This window comes from Eubalaena glacialis, chromosome 2, assembly GCF_028564815.1.
Source record: "Eubalaena glacialis isolate mEubGla1 chromosome 2, mEubGla1.1.hap2.+ XY, whole genome shotgun sequence".
Lineage (NCBI taxonomy): Eukaryota > Metazoa > Chordata > Mammalia > Artiodactyla > Balaenidae > Eubalaena > Eubalaena glacialis.
In genome coordinates, this window is record NC_083717.1 from 52,755,540 (window position 1) to 52,771,476 (window position 15,937).

A 15,937-nucleotide genomic window follows, 5' to 3' on the forward strand; every position below is an offset into this window, starting at 1 on the left:
CAAAATATGGCTGGACAGAAATGTGGGCTGCACTCTATTTGCAGCGGAGGTTCTACTTACTTTTGACAGCTCTCAGAGGAACTGTCTGTCTTTATTTCTTTTGGCTATCTTTGGGGGTGATTCTGAATCGTGGGAGTGTAGTACTCTTGTCACCCTCCTTGGGGCCGCCTCTTGTGTCTGTGGGGTCATTTAATACCACTGGGAATATTTACCGTCTCAACTAAAGAACTTCACGTCATCGAGCCCTACAAGGATTGAGTCATTAATCACTGCAGTTGCTGACCTTCAACACACCCTGAAATCAGTTCAGAGTGCAGATCAGAATGAAGCACACTGTGCTATGGGAAAACTGGCAGAAAAGGCCTTCAGACAGTTATTTTCAGAAGAAAATTTTATGCATCCAAGTTTTTGTATTTTTCCCCATGCTTAAAAAGACTAAAATCATATAAGATATCTGTTTTCCATTACTAACAGCAACTTTTTACTGAGACGTGTTGTTGATTGTGGCTATCACTTTGCCAAATTCACATATATACTGACCTCCTTCATTACTATCTTGGAAGAGTTCTTCAGAGCTATCTGAGAGGCTGTCTCCAGGGATACAGTCCTCAGTAAGACACTGAAAAAAAACTTGACTCACAGCTGTTACAGTGTGCATTTTTTCCCGAGTCAACAGTTTTGGTGACCCATGAAGGTACCCCAGGGAAGACTTCCTTCCTCTTCCTGAGCTCTATGAGGGTCTGGAGCTGTGGTGTCAGTTAGGGGCCCCTTGTGCCCACCCACCTCCTTGATGAGTCCAGATGAATTTGGCCTAGTTTCTCATGGTACAGCATATCTAACTCTTAATTGAAGATCCTGACTTTATTCAGAAGCTGTTAAATTCCTCTTTATGAGGAGTAGGCTATCACTGAACTTAGGTTCAAGAAAAGGTGCCTGTATTTGCTCAGTTGAGAGACACTGAGGTTACCTCCAGTTGAGAAAGAGATGGATAATTTTGTTTAGATTGGAGGGTTACGTAGGAGACTGACCTGATGTCAACTTGGCTGTCTTAACTGAATTTTTTTTTTAGGATAAAACCAAAGGTATCACAAAAGAGCTCAGCTTTGAAGGAAAGGGAGATATGCCCTCCCAGTCACAGATTTCTGAGGCAACTGAGAAATTTACAGGAATCGTGGCGGAAGAGTCCTCACACTGTGCAGCAGCCACATAGGGAAAGTTATTAATTAATTAAAAACTTGCTGCTCCAGGGACCACATGTAAGAGCTGGCCACTCAGTGTTCTGAGTACCCATGGCAGTTTTAGACTGTCTGGGGAGAAACCAAGACCTATAAAAAGAGCTGAAATGACTTTGGGGTGACATTTAGAGTAGTTAAGCTCACAAGGAGCATACCCGCCCACTGTGCAATTTCATTAATAAATTTTATAGCAAACAAATTCAACTTGAAATTGGGAAATAGGATTTCTAAGAAAGATAAATGGGGTGTCAGAAAGCGAATCTCTAACACCAAAGCCAGGTTCATGTACAATACATATGGAACTTATATTTGCAAGTACCTACTTAATTGAGGAAATTATACTAAAAGAGATCTCAACCTTAAACGGCCAAATTAGGGTTCTTTTGATACACCAAAATTGATGTTTTTGCATATGCAAGTAGAAAAAGCTGGCCATAAGATCAAAACAGACTGCATAGAATGCTTACTTTGGTATCTAGAAGCCTCTAAAAAAGAAATGATAAAATAACTTCTTTGCAGGCACCCAAGAAGAAATTACTTGAACTGTATCAAAATTTTAAAATGCTGCTAGCAGTGACACTGTCTCTTTCACTGCTCCTCCATGAGATCATCTTCTATTTGAACTGCTGCTTCAGATGCTATCTCTCTTTCTCATCTTCTCTGCCTCTTGCTGCTTCCTCTCCTCTGGTAAAGGAGTCAGAGGTAGTTATGTCCCTTTTCAGGAGAAACTTATTACAGGAATAGGCTAACCAACCTTGGTGCATTCTTGGACCCAAGCAGAACTTAGGGTTTTAGCTAAGGAATTTCCCTGTCCTAGTCAAGACCCATTGGGATTTGTTAAGGAATTTATCCGAATTTATGTGTCTAGATTTTCAGACCTGTATCAACTGATACAGCTGTTTCTGAATTATTCATAATTCTCCAACCACTGAAATGATCCTTACTTAACTTTGCCTTTTTAGAAGGTTTCAATGAAGAACTGGCTACTCTAATCAAATTAAGTTGGTCCACATTACATACAAACACTCTTATCAAACTGGTCAACCATCTTTTCAAAACCTTTAAAAAGAAAGAAAAATCTATACCTATAAAAGTTACAAACCTTTCATTGTACCAATTTACTGTGTCAGCTGAGAGTTAACCAACCTCCACACTGACAGAAAAATACGGATTTTTTCTTTTACTGTGGAGAGCCCAAACTTTAAAATTGTTTGTATTTAGAAAGTAATCTAAAAGGTAAACTGGATTTTACACGTGAATTTCAAGTTAAATAACAATAATGATGCTCTGAGGGAACACTAGGACACTTTCATCTTTTCTTCACCAACACCATGAGAGAAGTAGAAATGATTATACAAAGAGAAACAAAGGCCTAATAGATACAGGAGCCACCTTTTCAATCCTACCAAAATTAAAGCCTCCTTCCCTCTGAGTAATACTTCGACGCAAATGATGGTGGTTTCTAAAGCACCTGTTAAAGCTCTTGAATCATTGCCTTTAGTATTTTACTTAGAAGAACTTAAAGGAAGGCATTCCTTTTTCCTAGTAACAAGCGCTCCGATTCACCTGCTAGGTAGAGATATATTAGAAGTCTATGAAGCCCATATATTTTTTCACTCAAAAAGGGGGAATTTTTCATACCAGAAGGATTACTCAGACTTCCTTCACATATCATGTTTGTGACCCATGATGAAAGTGATGCTGAACAAGTTAGTACATTTAGTACCTAAAGAAGTATGAGCACTTGAACCTCTTTGCTGGGGAATATTCTGAAGCTATAAAAGACCCTTAAATATCGCCTAGTGTAGACATTGGGGCATTCAAATTATAATTTACCATTCTCCCTCTTTGTTCATGTAAACAAGGGGACTGCAGTAGGAGTATAATTTAGCAATATGTCCCTTACTACTAGACAATCTGATATTATAGCCAACAGCTAGATTCAGTAGCCAAGGGTCTTCCCCCTTGTTTCTGGGTTATCACAGCAATAGCTGGGCTGTATCATATCAAAAGAGAAAATCATGTCACCCTCTCACTTTCTTTGTTCCCCACTCTGTGGAAGCCTTACTAACCTCTCATCATACACAACATTACTCAGCAAGCCCATTAATTGCCCACGAAATTACATTTCTTTCACCAAATATAACTCTTCACCGGTGTACTAAACAATCCAGACACCCTGCTACCAGAGGAAACAGAAGTCAATGATGAAAAACATGACTGCATTGTTTTAACTGACAATCATATCTCCCAAGAGATTTCACAAAAGCCCTATGGATAACCCTGATTTTATATTATTCACTCACAGTTCATATCTGTGAAGACATCACGGAAAATATACCAGGCTGGTTTTGCCATCATTTGTCCAGTGCCAATCTTTGAAAATGCTCCCTTACCTAATATCTCTTCTGCACAACGTGAATGAATAGCACTAACAAGAGCCTGCCAGTTGGCAAAAGAAAATCCGCTAATATTTACACAGTCACTATGCTTTTCGGGTGGTGCATGATTTTGGTATGCTTTGGACCCAAAAGGGATTTTTAACAACCCCAGGACAGCCTATTAAAATTGGGAAACAAGTAGCAGAATTATTGGATGCAATTCGGCTGCTAAGTGCATTACATTTTATTAAGGTATCGAGTCATTCAAAGGCTGGCATTGCAGAAGCAAAAGGGAGCTCTTTACCTGATCGTGTTGCCAAGACAGCAGCTCTGCAAAATGAAAACTATCAACTAATGGCAGTTTTTCTTTTCATCCTCCCAGGAACGTTACTGACACTTTGTTAAAATTTCAGGGATTGGTGCCAGAGAGACAAAACGACATGTGGAAACAAAAAGGAGGAAGATTCAACTCCGAAAAAGGGCTCTGGATGGGCCCAAAGGGGAAATTTATCCTTCGCATTGGGGCTCAGTATCCTACTTTACAATATATTTATGAGCTAACTCGTTGGAATTCAAATAAGAAGGTATTGTGGGGAAACACTATTTTTGGAAGTCTTCCTTTATTAACAGTTCAGAGGTTTACTCAAGGTGCACCAATTGCCCAAAATATAACCCAGAGAAACAATTACACTGTTCTCAAGGATATTTTTCCATTGTTTGCATGTCCCTTTAAAGTTTGGCTGATTGTTTTTAACCAGATGCCTCCTTCTCAAGGTTACCAAAACATGCTTCTTATGATTTGTATATTTTCACATTGGATTGAAGCATTCCCCTGCAGAAGTGCCACTTCACAATCAGTAGGAACATTGATTTTTAAAGAGGGTGATCCCCATTTGGGGAGTTTCCTCAGAAATACACAGTGATAGACGAACTTATTTTACTGGATAAATTATCAAAGCAATGTGTAAGATTTGGTCGATTATCCAGCATTTCCGTTGGGTTTATCACCCCCAGTCTTCTGGGTTAGTAGGAAGACAAATGAAACAATTAAAATCCAACTGGTTAAAATACTTATTCCTTAGCCTGACCAAAAGCCTTTCCATTGGCACACCTTAACCTCAGATCTACCCCTTTTGGCAAACAGCATTTCTCTACCTTTGAAATTATCACAGGAAGCCAACATGAACCTATATTGTTAAAAGGGGATATGTCACATTATTGCAAAAATTTCAGTTACTAAAATAACATTCTAGGGCTTCCTTGGTGGTGCAGTGGTTAAGAATCTGCCTGCCAATGTAGTGGACACGGGTTCAATCCCTGTTCTGGGAAGATCCCACATGCCGCGGAGCAACAAATCCCATGCTCCACAACTACTTAACCTGTGCTCTAGAGCCCAGGAGCCACAACTACTGTGTGCCACAACTACTGTGTGCCACAACTACTGAATCCCGTGCACCTAGAGCCCATGCTCTGCAACAAAAGAAGCCAGGACAATGAGAAGCCCGCGCATTGCAATGAAGAGTAGCCCCCCCGCTTGCCGCAACTAGAGAAGGCCTGCACACAGCAACGAAGACCCAACACAGCCAACAAATAAATAAATAAATAAATTTCTTTTTAAAGAATGACATTCTAAGCTTGTTTCTGAAGCTTATCACAGTGATCTATTTTTGAGTGAAGATCAGCTTTGGTGAAGATCATGACCTACAAGCAGGAGATTATGTATACTGGAAAAGATACCATTGGAAAGACTTTCTTCAAGCTAGATGCAAAAACTCTTACCAGGTACCATTAACTAGCTCACGTGCAGCAAAACTAAACGGATTGACCCTTGGATTCATATTTCCCTTTTAAAAGGGGCCCCCGCACCAGCCTGGTCTATGGAGAGGATTGCTGATCTCAAAATCACCTTAAAACAATGCTCAAATGGTGAAGAAACTACACCATCACCAAGACAAAAAGAAGACATCAGGAGTAAACAGCTGTACCAGGATGCCAGATCTGAACCATACGATCATTTATAGTGTTTTCTTAATTTACTGGACTTTTGCATATGAATCAAATGTTTTTCTATCATGGGCATGATCTTATGCAGATTTTAGAAATCAATCCAATTGTTGGGTTTGTGGTCAATTACCTACCTCCAATACTTCTGGTTTACCTTCGTGGATTTCTTCCCTCCAAGGCTCTAATTGGGTGGCTCTCAGAAATTTCATTTTAGAAGAAAGAAGTTATAGTTCTATTAAGGCCACTATTTTTATTACTAGATGGGACTTGGTAAATCAATAATACCTGTTCTGACCCTAAACATAAATATAAATTTTATTGAAAGATCACTCATGTTCAATCAGAACAATGAACTGAATAGTCAAAAACCATAACCTCCACTTCGTAGGAGGAAACCTCCTGCAATCATGGAATGGATTTACATGGTTAACGAGATTATAGTCATTTAAATTTAAAAGCCCTCAATTAAACCATAATAAGAATAATTATTATTCTTATAATGGGCTCAGTGCCTTATGAAAAAAGTCAATATATCATTAACCTTAAAGATAGTGATTGGTATGGGACAGATTGGGTTAGGTGACTGAGGATATACTGGGTCACTCCTTTTTTTTTAAAATAAATAAATTAATAATTAATAACTTATTTTTGGCTTTTGGTCTTTGTTGCTGTGCGTGGGCTTTCTCTAGTTGAGGTGAGCAGGGGTTACGCTTCGTTGTAGTGTGTGGGCTCTAGCTGTGTGTGGCCTTCAGTAGTTGCGGCACGTGAGCTCAGTAGTTGTGGCCCGCGGGCTCTAGAGCACAGGCTTAGTAGTTGTGGCACAGCGGCTTAATTGCTTTGCGGCATGTGGGATCTTCCAGGACCAGGGCTTGAGTCCGTGTCCCCTGCATTGGCAGGTGGATTCTTTACCATTGCGCCACCAGGGAAGCCCTATACTGGGTCACTCCTAATGGAACTCAGTGGATTTGTGGTACCAATTTATGGCCTTAGATTCTTCCAGGATGAATAAGGAAGATGGATTTCCTTAGACTCAAGGTCACTTATGAACCAAATTAGATATAGCTTTCACAGATTTATCATTGGTATGAGCCTGATGGGTCAATAGACATGTATTTCATTGGTATGACCATTTAACAGACATTTTTGCATCTTCAGTAGGATTGGAAGATGTAATTCACCATATTGAAGCCTTAACAAAATTCTTTCAATGGGTTTTTTTAAAATTACTTATTTAATTAATTTATTTATTTATTTTTGGCTGTGTTGTGTCTTTGTTTCTGTGCGAGGGCTTTCTCTAGTTGCGGCGAGCGGGGGCCACTCTTCATCGCGGTGCGTGGGCCTTTCACTGTCACGACCTCTCTTGTTGAGGAGCACAGGCTCCAGACGCACAGGCTCAGTAGTCCTGGCTCACGGGCCCAGTTGCTCCGTGGCATGTGGGATCCTCCCATACCCGGGCTCGAACCTGTGTCCCGTACATTGGGAGGCAGATTCTCAACCACTGCACCACCAGGGAAGCGCCATTCAATGGGTTTTAAATGACAGTAATCAAGCTATTAGCTTACTGAATTCTGAGGTCTCTGTGATGAAAAACACAGTATTACAAAATCACATGGACCTTAATAACATTACTGCATCTCGGGAAGGCACCTGTAGCATAATTCAAACTGAATGCTACATTTTCATACCAGATGAATCATCTAATATAACACATTTAATGACCTACATAAAAAGTCAGATTTCTGCCCTAAGCAAGCCACGCCGCAGTGTTGGTGACCTCTTAAAAAAATGATTTGGTGCTGGAATCTCTTGGCTTAAATGTTTACTTGTCACCTTATTAATGCTTCTAGCTCTATTGCTTGTAGTCTGCCTATTTTACAAAATTATTGTTTCTTGCATCACCAAATATGTGATTAAGACTCTGATAAAAATCTTAATGACAAGGTGACTTGAAACACTTGACCAAATATAGCTCTGTATGAAGTCAGTGATTGTAATAGTTTAACTCTAGATATGGGAAGAAGAAACAAGAGAGAATCTTTTTCTGGATTAAAACAGAACAGTAAGACAGGTTTTCAGAGACTTTTGGCTACTGGTAATAAGGCCTAATCTAGTTATAGCACATTGGCCTATCAACAAAATTCTGGCCTGACCTAGAAATGAGCATTCTTGGCACCATGGGACAAAATGGTCATGAAATGCCTCCCAAATCTTAGTCAAATTTATGACCATGAGGGGGCACTGTTAACAAAGAATATTTCTCACCATCTGGCTCTACAAGAATTGAGTCTTTAGCCACTGCAGTTGTTGACATTTAAACACCCCCTGAAAGAAATTTAGGGTGGACATCAGGAACAAAGCACCCTGAGCTCTGAGAAAACTGACACAACAGGCTTACAGATAGATATTTTCAGGAAAAAAAATTTATGCACCCAAATTCTTGCATCTTCCCATACTTAATAACTAAAATCATTAACTAAGATTTCTCATTCCTAACATCAACCGTCTACTGAGATGTGTGTCAGATTAAAAGTATCCCTTTGTCAAACTCACATGTGTATGGAACTCCTCCCTTATTTCCTTGGAACAGTTTCTCAGAGCTATCACAGAGGCTGTCTCCGGGGATATAGTCCTCTGTAAGGCACAGAATAAACTTAATTCACAGCTTTTACATCATTGTGTGCTTTTTTTTTTCCCCTGTCAACAAATGTTTGTCCTGCGTGAACCCTGACAACATAGTTGAAAAGATTACTTGTTTAAGTAGCTTTGTGGGCAGAAGTTGGCCAAATTGAAAGCTGATATTCAGAGCCTGATTGATTGATAGAAAACTTTTTATTTAGCCCTTCATCCCTAAAGTAAACTTATACCCAAAAGGAAAGAAATACATTTCAAAGACAAACAGATCTATATCTAAAATGTAAGAATATTTTGATTTGTATTTTTTAAAGGTCCTCTTTTGTATATAAAACTGAGGCAGGAGATAGATGGGCTGCAGGCTAGACATTTACAACTAGCTTCCTCTTTACACTTCCGGATAGAAATAACAACAGGAACAACACCCCATTATAGGTGATGCCAGGCCTCACACAGGCCTCTGGGCTGGAATCCATCTTGGAAAAAAAATGTGCACGCATATTGGGGAGTCTCCTAGGGCGGGTCAGGTGTGGGAAAAAAACTAACATAATTCGCCAAAGGTAAAGAAAGACCCAGAAGAACTGCCTTATATAAATGATTTCACTCCCTCTTTACTGCGCTCCTCTTTATTAGGGAGGATGCCCACACCCTTTTATCTGTGGATGTATATCTTTGCCTTACTTCTCTCTTATATTAAAAAAAAATGTTTCTCTGTGTGCACTTCCAATTATTGTGCTATGTCTCTAATAATAAACTTTGTACTGGTTTTTTACAGTTTTTGCCTCCTTGAAACCTTCTTGTTTTCAAGAGGGGCAAGAGCCCGGGAAACTTTGCTTCTATCCTTTGGTGGACATAGGCTACCCACGTTCAATTCTTGAGCAGAGAACTAGGATCTTGCTTCAAGCCACTGCTCACTGCTTGTCGCCTCAAGATCAGAAGCAAAATGAAGATAATGTAGTTGTATGGGTGGGTTAGTGCCTTGATATATTCAGGTTGAAACTCTTTGAAGAATTAAAAACCACTTTCCTACAAATTAATGACAATTTGTACAGTTTGTCTTACGAATTTTTTACACAAACAGAAAAAGATCACCTATTCTTTTTTACCAAACCCCAAACCTCCCTATTCATTTTAAAAGGCTTGCAGGTATTGTAAATACTCTGGCCTAAGGAAACAAAAGTTCTACGTGCAGGAATTTGCATTCTTTCTCTATGCCTTTGGGATGTAAATGTTCTCCTTGGTCTCTAGAAACCCAAGTAATTCTTATCAGAAGGAAAGAAAGAAAGAAAGAATATTTGAAAACTAAGCAAAATAAAAATCTCAAAACTTCGTCCCCTTCACAAATATTAGTGAAAAGTTTAAGCCATCCGGGCAGGCAAACTATTCTGCCAGAAAAACAATTTGGATTTTAATATTCTTTTATAAACTAGTGGGTTTTGCATTATCATACTCAGGCTAAATTTTTAAAACAAAGTTATAAGACCTCTATGTCCGTTTTTGTATGTCTATGTAGGTATGTTTTATATGTGTGAGATGTTTTTACCTCCAGACAGCAATGCCAAAATTAACATAAAAATAGCTCTATTTAATTGACTTAAAGAAAATTAAACATTTCTATAAATCAAGTTACTACTTTAGGAAAAAAGAAAAAGAAGGGCAAATTAATTCCAAGAAACCAAAAAAAAAAAAAAAAAAAAGAAATAAGAATTAGAGCCGAAATCAATGAAATTGAAAACAAGAAGTCAGCAAAGAAAATCAATGAAACCAAAAGCTAGTTGTTTGACAGACTGATTAAAAAGGATAAACCTCTATCCATGCTGACTTCAGAATAAAGTGAGAAGACACAAATTACTTATATCAGAAATGAAAGAGGGGATATCACCACAGATATTAAAGGTTAATATTGGATACTATGAACAGGATTATGCCTACAAATTTGATAACGTAGACGATATAGACCCATCCCTTCAAGGACATAACTACTAAAACTCAAACAAGACAAAATAGACTGTCTGAATAGTCCCATATATATTACAGAATTTGAACTTATGGTAAATAACATTTCAAAACAAAAAGCACCTAACCCAGATGAGTTCACTGGTGAATTCACCAAACATTTAAGGCAGTATTATGCCTATTCACTACAATTTATTTTAGAATATAGAAGCAGAAGGAATATTGTATAACTTATTTTACAAAGCCAGCTTTACCATAATAACAAAATCAGACAAAGATATTACAGGGGAAAAAAAGCTATGTACCACTATCTATCTCTCATGAAGATAGATGCAAAAAATCTTCATGAAAATATTTAGAAGTGGAATCCAACAATGTATAAAAATAATTATAGACCACAACAAAGTGTGGTTTATCTCAGGTATGCAGTATTAAAAAATCAATTAATATTTTTCATCACATCAATAGGCTGAAAATATATGATTTCGCCAATGATGCAAGAAAGAGTATTTGACAAAATTCTACACAGATTTATGATAAAATTCCTTAGTAAAATAAAAATAGAGAAGTTTCTCAACTTGTTAAAGAATATCTACAAAAAACTACAGCTGAGGGGAGGGGCAAAATAAGGTAGGAGATTAAGAGATACAAAATACTGTTTTAGATATATAAGCTACAAGGATATATTGTACAATACAGGGAACATAACCAAAATTTTATAATAACTTTAAATCTGTAAAATTTTTGATTCATTCAAACTAATTGGAAACTGACCTAAGAGCTCCTCAAAGCTGTAATAAATATATACACGTTTTTGAGTATGAAGGGAAGGTAAGTGATCAGGTTGGGACTGGTGCTTTTGGAAAGGACTCAGAGGAAAAGGGAGATTGCACCAGTGGACACCTGCTTTGGGGAGTGAGCAGGTTAAGCCCCAGACTGGGCATCCTAGTATGAGTTCTGTGTGGAGCAGATGTCCCCCCTTGCCTGGTTAGAAGACCACTGGGACAGATAGAAAGGCTGAAGAAACCTGAACTCCACTCATGAAGGGAACACACGCACTGGCTATCCCGGAAAGCAGGGAGGAGGGAGGTCCGCCTTAGCAGCTGTTGGGTTTCCCACTATTGCCTTGTCGTGAATCTCAGATGGACCCAATGAATGCTCTGGCCCTGCTCACTTCATACCACAACAGGGCGCTGGATCTGGAGAAAAGACTAGAGCTTAGGATGCAGAGGTGACTCACAAAGCTACTCAGATTTGTGGTAATAGCCTTCCCTCCACTGTTAACTACCCCCATACATGAAGAGAAAGCAAATGGGCCCTGCATCCCCTGTGGAGTGGTTCCATAATAGGGTGGCAGTGGCAGAGGTTGGAGTTAGTAACCAACTGTGAGAGACAAAGGGTCTTGCCCTCAGGCAGGTCAGAGAGAGGTCTGCTCTAGTGGCTGCCAGGTTTCCTGTAACCACTTTGCCACGTGCCACACCCAAGCCAAGCAAGCACTCCAGTCCCACTCAGTCTGTGCCACTAGATATGGGGCAGATATGGCTTGGGAAAGGGATGGATAATGAGTGGCATCATTAAATAATGAGCATCTAATGGAGTATCTAATAATGATAATGAGCATCTGAGTGGACCCACAGACACATACACAGGCAGTGCATTAGACCTCTCTATGTGCACAGACCCCGCTTTGCTTCAGCTCTCCCGTCCTCTGGGGGAAAGGTCTCTGAGTGGGGAGAGGGAAAAACACACTCAAAAGGAATGGGACCAACTTGAGCCTGAGCCACAGGGCTTCTGCTTAAGCAACTTGAGATCAAACCCGACCCCTGACACGGTGGTGACGACCACTGAGCAGAGAGAAAGTCCTGCCTCACACCTGGTGCTGGCTGTTAATCCTCCATCTCTATTCTCACTCTCTATTAAGGTGACAGCAGCCAGCACAACCTGAAGAAAGACATGATGTATCCACATCATATCCAGCCCTGCCATTAAAGACATTGGGTACACACTGTCTGCATAAGGCTCTCACATAAGAACACCCCTTCAAGACCATAATACATAACAGTTATGCCTAAATTCAAGGAAACAAAGTTAAGCACAATGCAAAAGCAGACAAACTACTTTCCATTGAAAGAGCAGGAGATCTTCTGCCCATTTATTGATTTGGTTTTTATTTGATATTGAGTGGTATGAGCTGTTGTATTGTTTGCATTTTCCCCAATTCCATAATTTATCTTTTCATTTTTTTAATGCTTTCCTTTGTGGTGCAAAACCTTTTAAGTTTAATGAGGTCCCATTTGTTTATTTTTATTATTTCCATTACTCCAGGAGTATTGCTGTGATTTATGTCAAAGTATGTTCTGCTTTTTAACTCTAGGAATTTTATAGGATCTGATTCTAATTTCTTTCTTTTACATGTAGCTGTCAACTTTTCCCAGAACCACTTATTGAAGAGACTTTTTGTCCATTGTATGTTCTTGCCTCATTTGTCATAGATTAATCACAAATGTATGGATTTATTTTTAGGCTTTCTATGCTGTTCCATTTATCCATGTATTTGTTTTTGTGCTAGAGCCATAAATGGGAGAGGTTAAAAAATTTTAGAGAATTCTAAAGGCAGCAAGAGAAAAACAAGTCATATACAGGACTTCCCTGGTGGTGCAGTGATTAGGACTCCACCTGCCAATGCAGTGGACACTGGTTTGAGCCCTGGTGTGGGAAGATCCTACGTGTTGCGGAGCAACTAAGCCCATGCTCCACAACCCTGAAGCCCACGTGCCTAGAGCCCATGTTCTGCAACAAGAGGAACCACTGCACTGACAAACCCACACACCGTGATGAAGAGTAGCCCCACTCCCCGCCACTAGAGAAAGCCCACGCACACCAATGAAGACCCAATGCAGCCAGGAATAAATAAATATATATTAATTTTTAAAGAGTCATATACAAAGACTATCCATAAGCTATCAGCTAATTGCAGGAATTTTACAGGCTAGAAAAGAGTAGCATAATATACTCAGAGTCCTGAAAGGGAAAAACCTCCAACCTAAGATACACTACCAGCAAGATTAACATTTAGAAGGAGAGATAAAGAAGACAAACAAAAACTAAAAAATTCATCAATACCAAACCTAAACTAAAAGAAATGTTAAAGGGTCTTCTCTAAATGGAAAAGGGGGGAAAGGAAAAGGAAACGGAAAAGAAGAAAGGGAAAGGGAAAGGAGGAAAGGAAAAATCCCATTAGGAAAAGTAAATATATAGTAAGTATTGTAGACCACTTAAATAAATCAGTACATAGATTAAAAGACAAAAAATAGTGTAAAATCAAAACTGCAATAAACAATTAAGGAATTAGCGTGAAATCACAAACACAAAGTGTGGGGAAGGGAAGTAAGTAATGTAGATCGTTCAGAAAGTGTGAACTGTAAATAACTACCAGTTTAAAACAAGTAAATATAGTCATAGGTCAATACATAACCCCATGGCAACTACAATTCAAAAAACTACAATAGATACACAAAAACTAAAAGGAAACGAACAGAAACATACTACTAAAGAAAATCATCAAACCACAAGGGAAGAAACAAAAAGAAGAAATGAAAAGAGAACTACAAGAGCAAACAGAAAACAGGTGATTAAATGGCAATAAGTCCACACTTATCAATAATTATTGTAAAGGTCAGTGGAATAAATGCTCCAAAGAGAGAAGATGGTTTATTGGAATAAAAAACAATACCCTTCAATATGCTGCCTGCAATAGACTCACTTAAGGCTAAAAATACACACAACCTGAAAGTGAGAGGATGGAAAAGATAGTTCTTGCAAACAGAAATGACTAGTAAGTGGGGGGTAGCATACTCAGACAAAATAGACTTAAAACAAATGCTCTAAAAACTTTAAAATTAACAAAAAAGAAGGGTATTATATAATGATAAAGGGGTAAATACAAGAAGAGGATATAACAGTCATTAACATATAAACACCCAATATGATGGCAACAAAGTATATAAAGCAAATAGAGAGAAATGGGAGATGATACAATAGAGGTGGTGTCTTTAACATTCCACGCTACCCAAACCAATCTACAGAGTTAATGCCTTCCCTATCAAAATACCTGTGACATTTTTCACAGATCTAGAACAAATGATTCTAAAATTATTTGTATGGAACTAGAAAGACCGCAAGTAGCCAAAGCAATCTTGAGAAAAAAATAACAAATTTGGAGGTATCATGTATTGTGACTTCAGACTATTCTACAATGCTACAGTGATCAAAAGAGCATGGTACTGGCACACATAGATCGATGGAACAGAATAAATAGAAAGCCCAGAAATAAAACCACACTCTATGGTCAATTAATCTGAGACAAAGGAGGCAAAAGAATACTGTGGAAAAAGTCTCTTCAAGTGGTGTGGGAAAACTGGACAGCTACATGTAAAACAATGAGAGTACAACATTACCTGTGAAAAATGAAAACGCTAATTCTAAAAGTTACATGCACACCAATGTTCATAGCAACACTATTTATAATGGTCAAGATGTGGAAGCAACCCAAATACCCATCCACAGACAAATGGATAAAGAACATATGAAATATATATTACTCAGCCATATAAAGAATGAAATTCTGTCATTTGCACCAATGTGGATAACCTAGAGAATATTATGCTTAGTCACATGTCAGAGAAAGGTAAATACTATACAAATACGTGGAAACTAAAAAATAACAAAAATGAGTATATATAGCAAAACAGAAATAGACCACAGATATAGAAAACAAACTAGTGGTTACCAGTGGGGAGAAGGAAGTGGGGAAGGGCAAATTGGGGGTACGGGATTGACAGATACAACCTACAATGTATGAACTAGATAAGCAACAAGCGTATATTGCATAGCACAGAGACTTCTAACCATTAGGTTTTACTATCTATTAAAGGATGCAATCTGTAATAATAGTGAGTCACTATGATGTATTCCTGAATCTAATATAATATTGAAAAATCAACTATACTTCCATTTTTAAAAATTGAAAGCTTCTGCTCTACAGAACAGTACAAAGAAGACAAGTCTTGGACTGGGAGAACATATTTGTTTAAGAAATATATTTGACAATAGATTTTATCACAGGAACATTTAAAACTCAAGAAGAAGTGGACAAAATATATGGATAAACACCTCATCAAATAAGGTATATAGTTGGTATAAAGCATATGAAAAATGCTCAATATCATATGTCATTAGAGAATTTCAATTTAAACAATGATGAGAACCAGTACACACCTATTAGAATGGTAAATTCCAAAACACAACCTGTTGCTGGTGAGGATGTGGAACAACAGTAAGTCTCATTCATTGCTGTTGGGAATGCGGAATGATGCAGCCACTTCGAAAGACAGTTCAGTCGTTTCCCACAAAGTTAAACATATTCTTACAAAGCTAAACATATTCATACAATGCTGAAATTGCACTTCTTTGTATTTACCCAGATGAATGACAAATGTATGTCCACAAAACAAAGCGGCTTACAAGTATTTATTTTCAGCTTTATTCATAATTTCCAAAACTTAGAAGCAAACAAAAGATGACCCTGAGTAGGTAAGTGGATAAATAGAGGCACAGCCATACACTGGAATATTTTTGTGTGAAATGAAGAATGAGCAATTAAGCCATGGAAAGATTTAGAAGGACCTTAAATGCACATTACTAATGAAAAAAGGCAGTCTTGAAAGTCTA

The 15,937-nt window shown here is 38.3% G+C and overlaps 1 pseudogene; it reads left to right on the forward strand.

Moving 5' to 3' along the window:
* The window catches only part of LOC133084597 (E3 ISG15--protein ligase HERC5-like), a 49,993-nt pseudogene that overhangs the window by 6,857 nt on the left and 27,199 nt on the right, over window positions 1-15,937 (forward strand).